The sequence below is a fragment of the Aulonocara sp. 'chitande type north' Nkhata Bay genome, linkage group LG8 (assembly GCF_057382095.1).
Source record: "Aulonocara sp. 'chitande type north' Nkhata Bay isolate Kocher_YH1m ecotype deep benthic linkage group LG8, A_spYH_male_GT1.1, whole genome shotgun sequence".
Taxonomy (NCBI): domain Eukaryota; kingdom Metazoa; phylum Chordata; class Actinopteri; order Cichliformes; family Cichlidae; genus Aulonocara; species Aulonocara sp. 'chitande type north' Nkhata Bay.
In genome coordinates this window covers 14,603,373-14,620,635 of record NC_141351.1, presented here as the reverse complement: position 1 = coordinate 14,620,635, position 17,263 = coordinate 14,603,373, and the positions used below count along the sequence as shown (strand labels likewise).

The 17,263-nt window shown below is 41.5% G+C and overlaps 1 long non-coding RNA gene and 1 other non-coding gene across 2 annotated transcripts; both read right to left on the bottom strand.

The window, feature by feature from the left end:
* Positions 1 to 4,113: 4,113 nt before the first annotated feature.
* Positions 4,114 to 12,502, bottom strand: LOC147323434 (uncharacterized). The gene is made up of 2 exons (XR_015130739.1): positions 7,618 to 12,502; positions 4,114 to 7,471 (listed from the first exon to the last, which is right to left on the bottom strand). It is a non-coding gene; the product is annotated as an uncharacterized LOC147323434 (long non-coding RNA).
* Positions 12,503 to 15,699: 3,197 nt separating this feature from the next.
* LOC147323433 (U6 spliceosomal RNA) lies at positions 15,700 to 15,800 on the bottom strand. Its single transcript, XR_015130857.1, has one exon. It is a non-coding gene; the product is annotated as a U6 spliceosomal RNA (small nuclear RNA).
* Between the last annotated feature and the right edge of the window lie 1,463 nt (positions 15,801 to 17,263).

Sequence of the window (17,263 nt, the reverse complement as noted above, 5' to 3'; positions counted from 1 at the left end):
AATCAATGCACTAAAATACACCATTCCAAACATTGCTAACTTAGAAATCAGATGTCCTTGCAGAGCCTTAACTCTATCTTCTACATCCAATTTCGACTGAAGCTGTCTGGTGATGCTTGCTATGTCCATTTTTGATTAATGTAGTTTGTTAACAACATTATGGATAAAAATGTTCGTCTTTTACTCTTGCTTTTTTGTGGATCCCAAGGTTTAAAACTCTGTAAAAGACACACACAGACACATAAACAAAAAAGTAACTCTGCCAGAGTGCCTATTTCGGGTCAGTTTTCCAGGTCACAAGTCCGGATAAAGGAGGAGGGTTGGGATTGTGACATTAACAAAAACAATAATTGCTAAAAGAAATCAAATTTGTGGTTCTAAATATATACTAAATGCTTTCAGGGTGTTTCTATTGACTTTATGTCTCTTTCACGATGTTATTTCTCTCTCCTACAGGGTCCTTTATAATTACATGACCAATTATGCAAATTAGGCAATGACGTCATCTAGCGACTTTGTCCTCCAGCTTCACTGTTTATATTATGCTAACATAGCTGTGTCGCGTAGCGCGTCATTATATACCAGCTAGCCAAACTTCAGTAACCCTACAAACTTCACTGCTGTTTACTTTCCTGTCTTCATTTATTTGGGAAGTAATAGCAAAGCTGTACGTCTTAATTTGTTTCAGAAATCCCTCAGTCAGAACATGCTATATTATGTTTAGGTGGAAACTAGCGAGCTTACTTGCTGCTAACTTCTAACTCTGTTAAATTTCGTAAATTCTGTTTTCATGGATGCCTGGATATTAAATGTAATTGTCACATCTGGTAGAGCAACCACACTGATCATTTTATTACAGATGAAAGAATTTAGACAGTTTTTCAACTCTCGGTAATGCTGCAGTGAAGAAAATAATATATCGCGATATATATTGTTACCGCACATGCTTCAAAGTATACCATGATATGGATTTTAGGCCATATCGCCCAGCCCTACCTCCAAGACATCACTTTGACCGTAAATCTGAAACTGCAAAGACCGCACACACATTCTGTAAAGGATGCCTTCATCTGCCTCATTTGCAAATGTTACAGCAAGTTCAAAAGTTTGTCTTTAGTTAAATTTCTTAGTTTACAGTTGAAGTAACTAATATATTTTTCTTCTTCTTTTATTTTTTCAACCTTCTAGCTCTTATGGAGAAGCCCAGTTTTCCACATGTTGCAAGTCTCTAGTCGGATGCTGATGTTGGATGTGTGGAGCAGTGTGGCTGCTAACTGCAGATCATGGTTTTAAATGCAGAGAAGAATTTGATTGTAAGGTACACGAGGTTAAGGGTCTCCATGCTGTTCTGACTCTCTTTGAAGAGACATAATGTGTAACTCATGTAAAATTGTTTGAAAAGGAAAAGGCAAATGTGTTTGTAACGGAGCGGAAAGGCTGATTTTATTTCCAAGATGTTTTGTGTTTTTAAAAGGAAGGAAACCTTTCTCAAAACGGGCAGAGCAGTGGAGCCGCCAAGGGAAAGCACATAATTTAAACTGTAAGATTAAAAATATAATTTATTATATTTAAATAGTTAAAAATGTAAAATGAATTAAAACAACCTTGGCCAAGGGATAACACAATAAAAATCAATAAAACACAACATTAAAAGTCCAGTGGGATCCACCACGGCATAAAAGTCACAAAAAACTAAGAAATCCAGCGTAGTAGTAAAAGAGGGAAACCCAGTGGAGTCCTCGCCTTCCTCCCCGCATTCCATGTCCCGGTGCACTGAAGGAAGAGAGGGAGCGGCAGTCAATATTCCTTTCGACAGTTTTACTTTATAAAAAGGGATAAGTCAAAGACTTACCCCGGGTGGGCAGAGCTCTCAACTCCGCCCGCCGCTTCTTTAAAACTGCAATCGGCACCAGCTGTCTCACTGCTTCTGCTCTCCCGCAGTGCACAAGCTGGCTCTTGTCGTTATTGCCGTCTGACTGCTCGCTGCGCGTCCCTAGTCGCTCGTGGTGGCGCGTCCCCAGTCGCTGGTCATGTCCCCTCTCGAACGCCAACTCCAACACTCTTATGTGTCATTGAGCACTCTGTAAATTACCTTGCCTTCCCTCTCAGGTGTGTCCAATTAGTAAAGATGGGGGGAAAGGGCGGAGTCTCTCCAGGACAATTTGACGGTAACTAAAACATGCATAGTAGAAAAACTTAGATAACTTGTCCCTTTCCACCCCGTGACATGTTACTAGAAAGCTACAGAGGCTGCAAAGGTTGAATTTCATATCACCACCACAGCACTTGGTTTAATTGATTTGGTTATCCTACAGAGAAAGAGGAACTTGAAGATATTTGTAGCTTATTTTAGGTTTTAGAAATGTGCTAGATAGGATGTAGAAGTATAGTAGAGACACTGACACTGCCCTGGATGTAATATAGGCCTAAACGTGACATAAACTTAGGAGTAAACTTGTAAGAGACCCTCCCCACCTTGAGCTGTGAAAACAGGACAAAGAGAAGCTAAAGCTGAGTGGAAATTCCCCAGGGGATACCTGGGTGGGGACCTAAATGTTTGTAACTGGATAACTTTGGCTTGAAAGGGAGATGGACTTTTATGACCCACAGGAAGTCACGTACACACAGGTACATAAACATATATACACATGCACTTACACACAGGTACGCAGGCACTCGCGTGCTCGCACGCACACAAACATACAAACACAGTGTTTAGTTTTATGGCACATCGTATAGAATGGGGGTCACTTCTATGTCATCTTGTTTTCTTTGTTGTCCTGAGGTTTTAATCCTGTTTGATGTTTGGAGCAGTAGCTTCTAACTGCAATTTAACACTTCATTATAGAATTATTAAAATAAATTGTTGCATTGTTTCCCAGATATCTGGTGAACTTGGGTGTTTACACAAAAGCTGAATTCTTTACAAAGGACCTGTTACAAAGAATTAGAGAATTGCAAATTGTCTCTGTTTATTGCAAGAAATCAAATCAAACAAAATATTGTAACTGTTCTAAATAGAAGCAGCTTTCACCCTTTACTCTATAGTAAATGGCTTTTTGTTATTCTTAAAAATAATTATACTTCTTTATTGAACACCACCATAAGAAGTCACACACAATTTCTGGTGATGTCAATAAGAAATATAACTGCATCTTTAAATGTTCCATAATTATGATGAACCACATTTTTGGTACAGTGACCACAAATCAAAATGAGACCCAAACAGTTTCAGTCCACTGTTTGGCTTCTTCAGAGGGTAAAGGCCCCAAACCAAAAATTGCAGTCTCTTTGCAGGTGATCCCACCTCTTGTTGATAGAAATCAGCTGCAGCAGCACCAGTGGGCAGAAGAACCTTAGGAATTTTTACAGGCACCCCCTTTAGTCAGTTCATTTGGTATTCCATTTCCTGCAGGACACGAACGATTGTTTAAAGGGGTTACAACTGCATGAGTTAAAATTTACTTACAATTTACTAAATCTAAAACAATTTTCACTGGTGGTTTTGTTTTATTCACCAAAAATAAGATAACATGCCAAAGACCACCGTGTAAAAAAAACTGTAGAAATGTAGAAATCACGTCCTGACTAGTTAATCTTTGAGTATTTGCTACCTCGCTTTCGATGGTCTCATCAATAAAATATGAATCATAGAAAAGACATGATAGATGAAATAATATGATATTAAGAACAAAATGTATTGTCCCTTGATAATCCTATTTAATCTGATCAGCATTTAGCATTTGTCAAGGAAGTTGCTGATGAATGTAAACCTTGAGTAAAAGGACCTCTAGTGGTCAATCCCTGTACAGGTAAACGCTGCATTTGTGTTAATGACCAGTAAGAGCTTTAAATTTGTTTTTAAAACCAGAGCGACCCATAAAAATAGATCCAAGACTTAAAAATAAAGTATAAAATAAACTAATCAGGAAAAAAAGGAGAAGACTAAAACACTGGCTTCCAATCACCAATATTACTTAAGTGCGCACAGTGCCACGGCCACTCAGCACAGTCACATTTGAAACAACAATAATCTGTTAAAAGCTACATAAATTATAACCCACTAAGTTTTAGCAGTTACCCTGGTATAGAAAATGAAACAAACACACACCATTATTTATTGATTTATTTTTTTTATTAAGTAATGTTTTTTCAGTTGAAGCCATTTAAAGTCTATTTAATAATGCTGTGTTAGAACAGGCACTTTAAAGCTCTTTGTACTGTAAGGTTAAAACCCCACAGTATTAGAGAGAAAACCCCAGCAATCAAACGATCCCCTATGAGCAAGCACTAAGGCGACGGTGGGAAGGAAAAACTCCCTTTTAAGAGGAAGAAACCTTCAGCAGAACCAGACTCAGGGAGGGGCAGCCTTCTGCTGTGACTGGCTGGGGGCATAATTGTGATGTAATTTTATGCTAAGGAAACTGAATTTTAAGAGAAAAATGATGCAACAGCATGTGCTGTTTGTTTGTTAAGTTAGTGATTTACGATGTAGTGTATGAAAAATGGTATAAAAGTAAAAATTACAATTACAAAAATCACACATATTACTGTACCTATTATACAAATTGGACTTAAAAGTCTTCTGATTGTTTGATTCAGGGCTGAAATTCCTGTCTGGGCAAGGGAAAACACATATTGAACAACTGCTGTGAACAGATTGTTCAATAAGGTAAATGGTGCTAGACAAATATTAAGGATGTGCCTGATGGGAAAAATTGCTCCTTGGCCCACAGACACAACTAGAGCTCTAATAAAGGGATAAAAGGCTGAAAGATTTCTGTGAACTCTGGAAAGAACAGTTTCTTCATCCTCTCTTTGACGACTTCTTTGGACAATATTTTGTTCATTCTCTTCAGATCTGTTATCTGAAGAGTCAGGAAGGCCAACATTGGTGGGTGAGGTAAAAGGCACTCGAAAAATATTAAAGATGTGCCTGTTCACAAAAAATATTCTTCGGGCCACAGACACAATTGGCATTCTAATGAAGGAATAAAAACCTGAAAGGTTTGTGTAAACTCTGGAAACAATAGTTTCTTCGTCCTGTCCTTGAAGAGTTCCTTGGGCAACATTTTGTTCATTGTCTTCAGATCTGCTATCTGAAGAGTCAGGAAGGCCAACATTGAATACATCAATGCTGTAACTTTCATTGTTGGGAGACACTTCATGTCCACAGTTGTTTATGGAAACACTTGTTGTAGGAACCTCAGTTATTTCAGAGGTGGGTAAGGTAAAAGGCACTGGACCATTATTAAGGACGTGCCTGCTGACAAAATGTATTCTTCGGCCCACAGACACAGCTGGAGCAATGCTGTAAATCTCATTACTCAAAGACTCGTCACGTTCAAAATTAATTAGAGAAACATTCGTTGTAGCAACCTCAGTTGTTTCAAAAGTGGGTGAACGTTCAGTTTCACTAGTGATTAAGGCAAATATTGCTTGACCAAAATTAACGAGTTGCCTGGTGACATAAAATGTTGCTTGGCCCACAGAGTCAACTGGAGCTGTAATAACAGAAAAAAGAGCTGAAAGAGATGTTTGAAGTTGGGAAAAACTAGCTTCTTCTTGCTCTCTTTGGACACTGTCTGGTACAACATCTTCAGATCCATTAATATCGGAAGATTCAGGAATGTCACCATTGAATAAGTTAGTGCTATAACTATCACTAGCTGGAAACTCGTCATCTTCAGTGTTGTTCATATAAACACTGGTTGTAGGAGTCTCATCTGTTTTAAAGGTGGGTAAACATTCAGTTTCTCTAGTGGGTGAAGGAAATGGGGCAAATGGTGCTCGACCAATATTAAGGAGGTGCCTGGTGATAAAAGCTTCTCTAAGGCCCACAGGCACATCTGGAACTCTACAAGAGGAATAAAGATTTGGAACATTTGTTTGAACTCCAAAAGAAATAGTTTCTTCTTCCTCTGTTTGAAGACTGCCTGGGACAACATTTTGTTCATTATCTTCAGGTCCGTTATCTGAAGGATCAGGAAGGACGGCACTGAATAAGTCAGTGCTGTTGTAACTTTCAGTGGTGGGAGACTCTTCAGGTTCATAGTTGTTTGTAGAAAGACTGGTTGTAGGAACCTGATCTGTTTCAGAGGTGTGTGCATTTTCATCAGTGTTTACAGAAACACTAGTTGTAGGAATCTCAGATGTTTCAGAGGGGTGTGATTGTTCATCTCTGGAATTAGGTATCAGTAAGAACCCATCAGGGTCCAAATAACATTCGTCAAGCACCTCAAAGCCGTCAGTATCTGAAGAATTTGTACGACTGAACACTGAGCGCCACATATTTGTAAACAGAGGAGATAGGGTTCAGTAGAGATAAACTATATGCTCTAACCTTTAGACGATTGTTAGAAGACTATAGAATCAGCGTTAATTTTGTTAAAATGTGTTTTCAACACTAGGTGTAGTAGAGTGCCTTACCTTGGGGGTAAATATGAGCTCGCGTTCTAAGGCGCGAGCTCATATTTATAGCCTCACAGCAGTGTGACGTTAAGGCACACGTGCCGTGACGTCACAGTACGCTTACTCTTTTTTTTTTTTTTTTTTTTTCTAAATGACATCAGAAACAGCAGTATGCGACATTACGTGATGGCAGAGCTTCAGTTCATCCTTTGTCATTTTTTTTTTTTTTTTTAATAAATAGGACAGGGGGAATGAATGAGAGAAAGAGGGGTAGAGAAAGAAAGAAAACCAAAGGGGAGAAGAGACGGTGAGAAGGGGGGGGAAGAGAGAGAAAAAAAAAAAAAAAGAACTCCTGGGTCACCTGTATGGAGAAAAAAAAAACAAACAAACAAAAAAAACAAACAGAGGAGACAGCAAACAACAAAGAGTAACATAATAATAGAGAAAACAAAGCACCATCACAATAAACTAGCTAGTCATAGATATCAATATTTACTAAATAATAACCGATATTGTGCAGCACGCAAGATAGACAGCGCACAGTGTGCTTTGAGGCAGCAGCCAAGAAAGCTTTAGTCCGCGTCTGTGAATACCCATGTGTGCATACCTGTGTGGATCAGCATGCTTGCATTCCAAAGGTTTCTCCATGTAATGATCTGCTAGGGAGTGTGGGGGGGCCACAGCCCCGTCCTCCAGGGTGTGAAGCGGGTATGGAGGAGATCAAAACTCCAGACATCCAGAGGCCCCCAGAACACAAGAGACCATGGAAGACCAACAGAGGGGCAGCCGCGCCACTGTTCCAGTAGGAGCTGAGGAGAGTCCCAGATGAGGGCTCGCCCAGCAGCCGCGGAGCAGAAGTCAGGGGGGGTTGCAGTGACGCGCCCGTGAGCTCCGCCGGCCCCCAGCTGTGCCTGAGTGACCGAGCCCCAGGCCGAGAGGCCGGGGGCACCCCACCTCCAAAGGTGTAGCATCCAGTCGAACTGAGAAGGCCAGAACTGATGGTTGTTGAATGACCTTTATTATTCCTTGCCGTGTATCAGACAACGAACCAACGTAAGAGCTAGACAAACAAATGAAACAATTACCATATTATTCATGTACAGCATCTTAACCGCTCATTACGCTGGTCTAACCGTTATCTATTAAACTATATAATACATATTATACATTTCAGATTGCTCAAATTAAATCTTATACATTACAAACCTTGTTCCCCTGTCGACTGTAGCTAGAACCATTTGTCTTCGTACAATTTAACCATAATCTTCTCTCCCTTTTCTCCGTTAGTATTAGTTTTCCGTTTTCTTCCGTCTTTTTTGTACATCCAATTTTTACCGTTACATCATTCACTTCCGGTCACACAGGAAGTTACCAGAATAAAAGCACAAACGTTACATTACGTGAATGTGGGCCAGCTTTACACATCCGCCGCTACACTCCCACCAAATTATTTGCTGTCACAAACAAATAAAACACAAATAATTTCTAAACAGGTAACTTAACAATGATAATACCTTTGTATATGCAACAACAAATTCTCATCGCATTTTAACTGCTTAGTGCATCTTGTTTTTCACAACTTTCCAGCAGTAGAACCAACTTATGAACTGGGCGTTCCACTGTAGACATCTTATGCAAACGTTCACCCTTTTTACTAAGGTTTCTGTCTGCAGAGGTTACTTTGACCTTTCTCACAAGTCCATCTTCGTCTGTTATGGTGTCCACAACCCTACCAAGTCTCCATTGGGATCGTGGCAGTATTTCTTCCTTGTCCATCACTATGTCACCTACTTGCATATTCCTTTTAACAACATGCCATCTCTGCCGGACCCTGATGTTGTGCAGATATTCTCCCTTCCATCTGCTCCAAAATTGCTCCGTTAGGTATTGCACCTGACGCCATTGCTTCCGGGCGTACAGATCCTCTTTAACAAACTGTCCTGGAGGAGGCAAGGCTGTTGTGGTCTTCATAGTTAGGAGATGATTTGGAGTTATTGGTTTCAAACTGTTTGGATCATTGAGATTGTCTGTCGTCAATGGGCGGCTGTTTACTATTGCAGCTGCTTCATAGAGAAAGGTTCTGAGCGATGAATCGGTGAGTCGTCTCTTTGCGAGAGCGAGTGTGGCGTTGAGGACGTTTCTCACAGTCCGAATTTGTCGTTCCCATACTCCACCTGCGTGGCTAGCATGGGGTGTGTTAAACACGAATTCACATTGTTTCTCAGATAGAAAGATTGTCAGTTTTTCAGTGTCTATTTCATTCAGTGCTGCACACAGTTCATTTTTGGCACCTACAAAGTTAGTACCTCGATCACATTTTATTTGTCTGACAGAGCCTCTCAGAGCTATAAAGCACCTTAGTCCATTAATGAAAGCGTCCGTAGTCAGGTCTTCTAACATTTCTACGTGTACTGCTCGTAAATAGAAACAAGTGAAAAGGAGAGCGTACCTTTTGTTTTCTTTTCTTGCTTGTTTGGTTAGGAACGGGCCGAAAACATCCATACCACAGTATGTGAAAGGCGGAGAATGCTAGACTCTTTCTGTGGGGAGATCTTTCATTTTTTGTCCTTCCACAGCTCTCCTTAGTCTCCGACATGTCACACACTGACGGATGTAGTCTGATACTGTTTGACTTAGCTTGGGAATCCAATAACCGCTGGACCGTATTTCGTTCATTGTGAAGCTCTTTCCTTGATGATTTATTCTTTCGTGACAGTGAGCGATTATGAGTTTTGTAGTATGATGGTCTCTTGGAATGACAGTTGGATGTTTGAATGTGTTAGGAAGCGATGAGTGTTGTAGCCTTCCTCCCACCTTGAGCACATTGTCTTCGTCCAAGAAAGGATCCAACTTGTAAATTTTGTTGCTCTCATGTAGTGCCTTTCCTTTGCTTAATGTCTTTATCTCATCTGAAAATGTTAGTCCTTGTAGGTTTTTGATAATCACCATTTCAGCGTTTTGTCTTTCAGTTACAGTGCTGAGTGACTTTGATTTGTCTCTGAGTAGGAAACGTTTGAGACGTGCTATGGCACTGACAGCGTGTGACCAGGATGAGAACCTTGTGAGACGGTCACAGAGACTTCTGTGTTCTGTAGTTTGGCTGTTGAGTGTTTGCACGTTTCTCACCTCTGGATCTCCCACCAAAAGTTCAATAGACTCTTTAGTTGGAAGGTTTAACTTCTTTTCCCATAAGAACTGAGGGCCTGTGAGCCAGTTTGATGATAGCAGTTCCGCTACTGATGTGCTCCTTGATGTTATGTCAGCGGGGTTTTCACTCGTCGGTACATAGAACCATTGCTGTGGTGTAGTATTGTTTTGTGTCTCGCCTTCAGGTCCATTATCATCAATCTCTTTGGCATCACCCCTTTGTATAATGTCATTCATGTATGTGACATAGTCTCTTTTGTATTTTTCATCACGCATTGGTTTACATGTGAGCTGATTGAGTCTGCTCTCGGCGAGTTGTCTGTTATCTGGCATTTGTAGCCTTTCTTTAAATGGCAATGGCATTTCATAATGTCCCTTTTCTGCTTGTGTTATGCCTTGTTCAAGTTTCTCAAGAAACCTAAGGTCGTCTTGAGACACCGTCTTTTCGTTTATTTCGTTTTCTTTAAAGTCCCTTTCTAGTGCACGTATTGCATCTGCGGGAGTACATGGAGGCATTTCTTTAACAGTTATTCTGTGACAGAGACTCCTTGTTGTCTCTGATGCACTGCATGGCACTGAGTTGCCAACTATGCTCCATCCTAAATCAGTTTGGATGGCATATGGCTCATTGTCTTTACCTAAGAGTACTTGTCTAGGCGCCAGAGCTTGGGGACAAGTATAACCTATCAGGAGACTCACCTCACAACTGAGGAGCGGTGGGATCTCATCTACAATGGACGACAAATGACTCCACAGTTTTGCCGTGTCACATGTTGGTATGTGTTCTCTATTTGCAGGTATGTAGTCCTTTGTGTAAGCAGTTGGGAGCCTTAGCACAGTTGCTGAATTGTAACCTCTCACTAGAAGATCACACACCTTTCCGCTGCTTACTACTGCATTTTTACCCATCATTGTGGTAAGTCTGAGTTTCACAGGGCACACATTTGCTTGCAGTTTCTGTGTTACATCCTGATCTATAAAAACAGTGTCGCTCTGCGTGTCTAATAGCGCATAGACTAGTTTTTCCCTTTGTGGATTAGCAGCCGTTGAGACCCATACTGGGACTATCATGGAGGTGCTGACTGTGTGTTCTGCTCTAGCAACATTTAACGCCATGGCTGTTGCACTTTCAGGTGAGTTCCCTTGTGTTGCGATGTCTATACTCACTTGAGCTTGCTTTTCTCTTTGCAGACTAATGCTGTAGTTCTCATCGTGAAGACAGGTCAGGTGTCTCTTAGAGCAGGTTTCACAAGTGAGGCGCCGTTTGCAGTCCTTAGCACTATGACCTTGCTTTAAACAACCATAACAATGTTTATTGTCCTTTACATGTTTCTTTTTCATTTCCAGGGTCATTTGCAGAAAGTTTGGGCACTTTATAAGTGGATGCGACTCTTGGCACAGTGTGCATGAAGAACTGTTGTATATTTTAGTCTTTGCATCTCGTTCAGTTGTGTTAATGTTGAATACACTTGCCTTGTTTCTTTTGACTTCTCTTGTGTTTCTTTTGTCATCATTTATTTCCGTGGAGCGAAGTGCATGTATGGAAGTGACTGGGTTGCATGCTACTTCTGCTTCAAGTGAGAGAAAGGAGGCAAATTCACTGAAGCTGGGGAATTCACCACCGTCCATGAGTGTCTTTGTTACATGCCTGTTCCATCTTGTGTTTATCCAGTCTGGCAATTTATGCAACAGTTTCTGATTTTCTTCACAGTCATTGAGTATTTGCAGTCCTTTCACGTGAGGCATAGCAAGTGTGCATGCATTCACAAAATCAGCAAAGTTCCTTAGCCCATCAGCATCTCTCGACTGTATTTTAGGCCAACTAGATAACTTCTCTCTAAATGCCCTTTGTAGCACGAAAGGCTGGCCATACCTTTGGTTTAACTTTGCCCAAGCATCGTTATACGCTTCTTCATCATTTCTGAAGAAAGTCCCTTCAAGGCACTTGCGAGCTGAGCCAGTTACATACCTTTTCAGATAGTACAGTTTATCTGCTGCTGACATGCCAGTTTGTTCAATAAGTGACATGAAAGTGGATTTCCATTCAATAAATTTTATTGGCTCACCACTAAACATCGTTGGTTCTGGCGTGGGGAGTCTATTTATTCTTATGCTGTCTTGTACCGCCTGTGCAAGCTGGCTGACACTAGGAGGGGTTGTTGGCGCCGGTATGGAGTATGATGGTACAGTGTGTTTGGGTGTGTGCTCTGGGTTCACCTTTTCCATCTTAACTGAATATGCATCAAGTTGCGACAACTCTCTGTTGTAGGCGTCCAACCTGGCGCGAGCGGCTTCCACCTCCCTTTCGGCTTTCAGGCGTTCCAACTCTGATGTTTGAACTGCCATTTGTTTCTTATGCTCCTCTTCTAGAGCCTTTATCTTTTCCTTCTGTCTTTGTTCCTCTTGTACAATCTTGTACTCTGCCTCCTTTGCTGCTAGTTCTGCTGCTGCCTCTGCTCGTTTTGAAGCAAGATGTGAGGCTGAAGACAGTTGGCTACGTTTCGATGCTGCAGTTGAACCATAGATGGATTGGGCATAATCATGTTCTAATAGTCTGCGTAGACGTTTTCTTTCATATTCTCCATCAAAATCTCCATCTACACCGCTTATTCTTTCCAGGATGACTTTCACGATGTCATGAGTAACTGCTTCACATGCATCGGTTTTTCTTCGTATGTCCGATGAAGGTGCAATGTGACTTCTCATTTCAGTGTACAGCTTTAGCAGTTCATCTTTTCTTTGCTCTACATCATCTGCAAGATCTGCCATTTCTTTCTCTGAAATGTCCAACTTTAATCTTTCTCTTGTTTCTCGCACTCGTATTTTCCATTGTTCATAAAGAGTTAATAGTCTTTTTTCTTTTTTACTTATCTCTTCTTTCTGATAAGTTAGCATTTTTTCGGTTGGCACCTTGGCTCTTTCTGAACGTCTTGGAATCGCGGAGTCACTTTGAATCAAATCAAATCAAATCAAATCAAATCAAATCACTTTTATTGTCACATCACATGTGCAGGCACACTAGCACAGCACATGCGAGTGAAATTCTTGTGTGCGAGCCCCACAAGCAACAGAGATGTGCAAACACAACAACACAAACGAGCAAAATACAAGAATGGCCAACCTGAAACTAATAAATATATGTACAATATATAATAGTGTATGCATTTCTGGATGTGTATACTAAATATCTTCCTACGTGTGTGTGTGTGTGTGTGTGTGTGTGTGTGTGTGTGTGTATACACATTTTTACAAATTAAATAGTAAAAATAATAATAATAATAATAATAATAATAATTAAATATATAAAATATACAGAGTTGAAAATGTGCAAAACAAGTGGCATTTATATACAGTGTGGAGTGCATAATGTTGAAGTTCCAGTAGTGAAGCTGAGGTGTCTATGACGTGTTCAGCAGTCTGATGGCCTGATGGAAAAAGCTGTCTCTCAGTCTGCTGGTACGGGACCGGATGCTGCAGAACCTCCTTCCTGATGGAAGCAGTCTGAACAGTTTATGGCTGGGGTGACTGGAGTCCTTGATGATCCTCCCCGCTTTCCTCAGGCAGCGCTTCCTGTAGATGTCTTGGAGGGAGGGAAGCTCACCTCCAATTATCCGTTCAGAGCACCGCACTACTCGCTGGAGAGCTTTGCAGTTGTAGGCGGTGCTGTTGCCATACCAGGTGGTGATGCATCCAGTGAGGATGCTCTCAATGGCACAGTGATAGAAGGTCCTGAGGATGCGGGGGCTCATGCCGAATCTTTTCAGTCTCCTGAGAAAGAAGAGGCGCTGCTGCGCCTTCTTCACTGTTTTGTTTGTGTGTACTGACCACGTAAGATCCTCAGCCAGATGTACTCCAAGGAACCGGAAGCTGCTCACTCTCTCCACAGCAGCGCCGTTGATGGTGATGGGGGTGTGTACTTCTCTGCACCTCCGGAAGTCCACTATCAACTCCTTTGTCTTTGCGACGTTGAGGGTGAGATGGTTGTCTTGACACCAGTGGGTCAGGGCGCTGACCTCCTCCCTGTAAGCCGTCTCATCACCGTTGGTGATAAGACCCACCACTGTAGTGTCGTCCGCAAACTTCACAATGATGTTGGAGCTGTTAGTGGCTGTGCAGTCGTAGGTGTAGAGTGAGTACAGGAGAGGGCTCAGTACACACCCCTGTGGAGCACCAGTGTTCAGTGTGATGGGGGATGAGGTGATGCTGCCCAGTCTGACCACCTGGCGTCTGTCAGACAGGAAGCTAAGGATCCAGCTGCAGAGGGAGCTGCTCAGTCCTAGATCCTGCAGTTTCCTGTCCAGCTTCGAGGGAACGATGGTATTGAATGCTGAGCTGTAATCTACAAACAGCATTCTCACATACGTGTCTCTCTTCTCCAGGTGTGACAGGGCAGTGTGTAGTGTCAGGGCTATGGCATCATCAGTGGACCTGTTGTGGCGGTATGCAAACTGTAGAGGGTCCAGTGAGTCGGGTAGTGCAGAGCAGATGAAGTCCCTGACCAGCTTCTCGAAGCATTTGCTTACGATGGGGGTCAGGGCTACAGGTCGCCAGTCGTTCAATGAGGAGATGGTGGAGGATTTGGGTACAGGGACGATGGTGGCCATTTTGAAGCAGGCTGGGACTACAGACAGAGAGAGGGAAAGGTTGAAGATGTGTGTGAACACTCCAGCCAGCTGAGCCGCGCATGACTTGAGGACGCGGCCGGGAATCCCGTCCGGACCAGTAGCTTTGCGCGCGTTCACCTTCCTGAAGCACTTCCGCACATCCTCCTCAGCTTTATCTTGTGGCTCATTTAATATTTGTTCTTTGTTTGCAAACTGTTCATTAATGTCTTCTTCTAAATCCTCCATTTTAACTTTATTTTCCTTAAGCCTTTCACCGTTTTATTCTCTGACCTGCTTCTGCCATCTGCTGGACGTTGTGGGAATTGCCGTTAAACCTTGAGCCCTCGTGGTGTAGCAAAATGGCGGCGGTCAAGCTCTTACTGTAGCATCCAGTCGAACTGAGAAGGCCAGAACTGATGGTTGTTGAATGACCTTTATTATTCCTTGCCGTGTATCAGACAACGAACCAACGTAAGAGCTAGACAAACAAATGAAACAATTACCATATTATTCATGTACAGCATCTTAACCGCTCATTACGCTGGTCTAACCGTTATCTATTAAACTATATAATACATATTATACATTTCAGATTGCTCAAATTAAATCTTATACATTACAAACCTTGTTCCCCTGTCGACTGTAGCTAGAACCATTTGTCTTCGTACAATTTAACCATAATCTTCTCTCCCTTTTCTCCGTTAGTATTAGTTTTCCGTTTTCTTCCGTCTTTTTTGTACATCCAATTTTTACCGTTACATCATTCACTTCCGGTCACACAGGAAGTTACCAGAATAAAAGCACAAACGTTACATTACGTGAATGTGGGCCAGCTTTACACATCCGCCGCTACAAAAGGGCTTACTCTTTGAAATTCATTCGGTCACAAAACGTCTTGAACCTTCACCTCCCTGAACGTTAGTATTAACCATTAAGCTAACCTTAATATTAACCTGCTGTTATCGAGGAATGGCAACCCAGACAGGAAAAAACCCGGGGTGCTTCCGCCCTTGGGATTACGCCCCCGCTGTCTCACCGTCGATTAACAAACAACACACTCCCCTTTTTTAATTATTTACTTTTTGTGTTCAAGTTTTACGGCTTGCTCTCACGTAGAAAGCTCTGTTAACGTGGAATGAAATTATACTGGTCGGAGGTATTAAAGGTAACTTCTTAGTGTTTTTATTCAGAAATGTAAGATTGTGGGAAGCCGAGTTAGCTTAAAGCACATTGGCTACTAGCATATTAGCTAAATAAATAACGGAGGCTTGTATTTTTGTATATATTTCTATGGTGCTGTAAGCCAGTGTTAATTGACTTGTTTAGCTAAATAAATAACGGAGGACTTAACGGCAGTGATTTTGTCGCTATATCTAGCGAGTTTTCAGACGCCTTAATTGACTTTTTTTTTTTTTTCTAAAAAGCGACTAGCGACAAATCTGGTGACTTTTTTCTGGTGTTATTACGAGTTTTTGACGTGGAAGCACGTATCGCTCTTACAAGCAGCGGGAGCTGCCATGGGCACCTCGCCCGTGCCAAAGCACTCACAAATTTGCGTGTCATCCTTGCGCAGGGGCCATGCTAATCTTCTCTGTATCGTATCCAATTTAGCGTACGCGCTTGCCGAAGCCAAAGCACTCACAGGCGGCCGTCCTAATGCAGCAGTTGCCCCCAGCTGCTGTCAGAGCAGGAGCTTTTTACACCTACGGGTCCAAACTGCAAATGAATTGCGCATGAGCGAAACCGCTGCTCCCGCTCTGACTATAACGCAGGTCGGGAGAAGCGGTAGAAGTATATTGTTCTTTGTTTAAAATAAATCAATGCACTAAAATACACCATTCCAAACATTGCTAACTTAGAAATCAGATGTCCTTGCAGAGCCTTAACTCTATCTTCTACATCCAATTTCGACTGAAGCTGTCTGGTGATGCTTGCTATGTCCATTTTTGATTAATGTAGTTTGTTAACAACATTATGGATAAAAATGTTCGTCTTTTACTCTTGCTTTTTTGTGGATCCCAAGGTTTAAAACTCTGTAAAAGACACACACAGACACATAAAAAAAAAGTAACTCTGCCAGAGTGCCTATTTCGGGTCAGTTTTCCAGGTCACAAGTCCGGATAAAGGAGGAGGGTTGGGATTGTGACATTAACAAAAACAATAATTGCTAAAAGAAATCAAATTTGTGGTTCTAAATATATACTAAATGCTTTCAGGGTGTTTCTATTGACTTTATGTCTCTTTCACGATGTTATTTCTCTCTCCTACAGGGTCCTTTATAATTACATGACCAATTATGCAAATTAGGCAATGACGTCATCTAGCGACTTTGTCCTCCAGCTTCACTGTTTATATTATGCTAACATAGCTGTGTCGCGTAGCGCGTCATTATATACCAGCTAGCCAAACTTCAGTAACCCTACAAACTTCACTGCTGTTTACTTTCCTGTCTTCATTTATTTGGGAAGTAATAGCAAAGCTGTACGTCTTAATTTGTTTCAGAAATCCCTCAGTCAGAACATGCTATATTATGTTTAGGTGGAAACTAGCGAGCTTACTTGCTGCTAACTTCTAACTCTGTTAAATTTCGTAAATTCTGTTTTCATGGATGCCTGGATATTAAATGTAATTGTCACATCTGGTAGAGCAACCACACTGATCATTTTATTACAGATGAAAGAATTTAGACAGTTTTTCAACTCTCGGTAATGCTGCAGTGAAGAAAATAATATATCGCGATATATATTGTTACCGCACATGCTTCAAAGTATACCATGATATGGATTTTAGGCCATATCGCCCAGCCCTACCTCCAAGACATCACTTTGACCGTAAATCTGAAACTGCAAAGACCGCACACACATTCTGTAAAGGATGCTTTCATCTGCCTCATTTGCAAATGTTACAGCAAGTTCAAAAGTTTGTCTTTAGTTAAATTTCTTAGTTTACAGTTGAAGTAACTAATATATTTTTCTTCTTCTTTTATTTTTTCAACCTTCTAGCTCTTATGGAGAAGCCCAGTTTTCCACATGTTGCAAGTCTCTAGTCGGATGCTGATGTTGGATGTGTGGAGCAGTGTGGCTGCTAACTGCAGATCATGG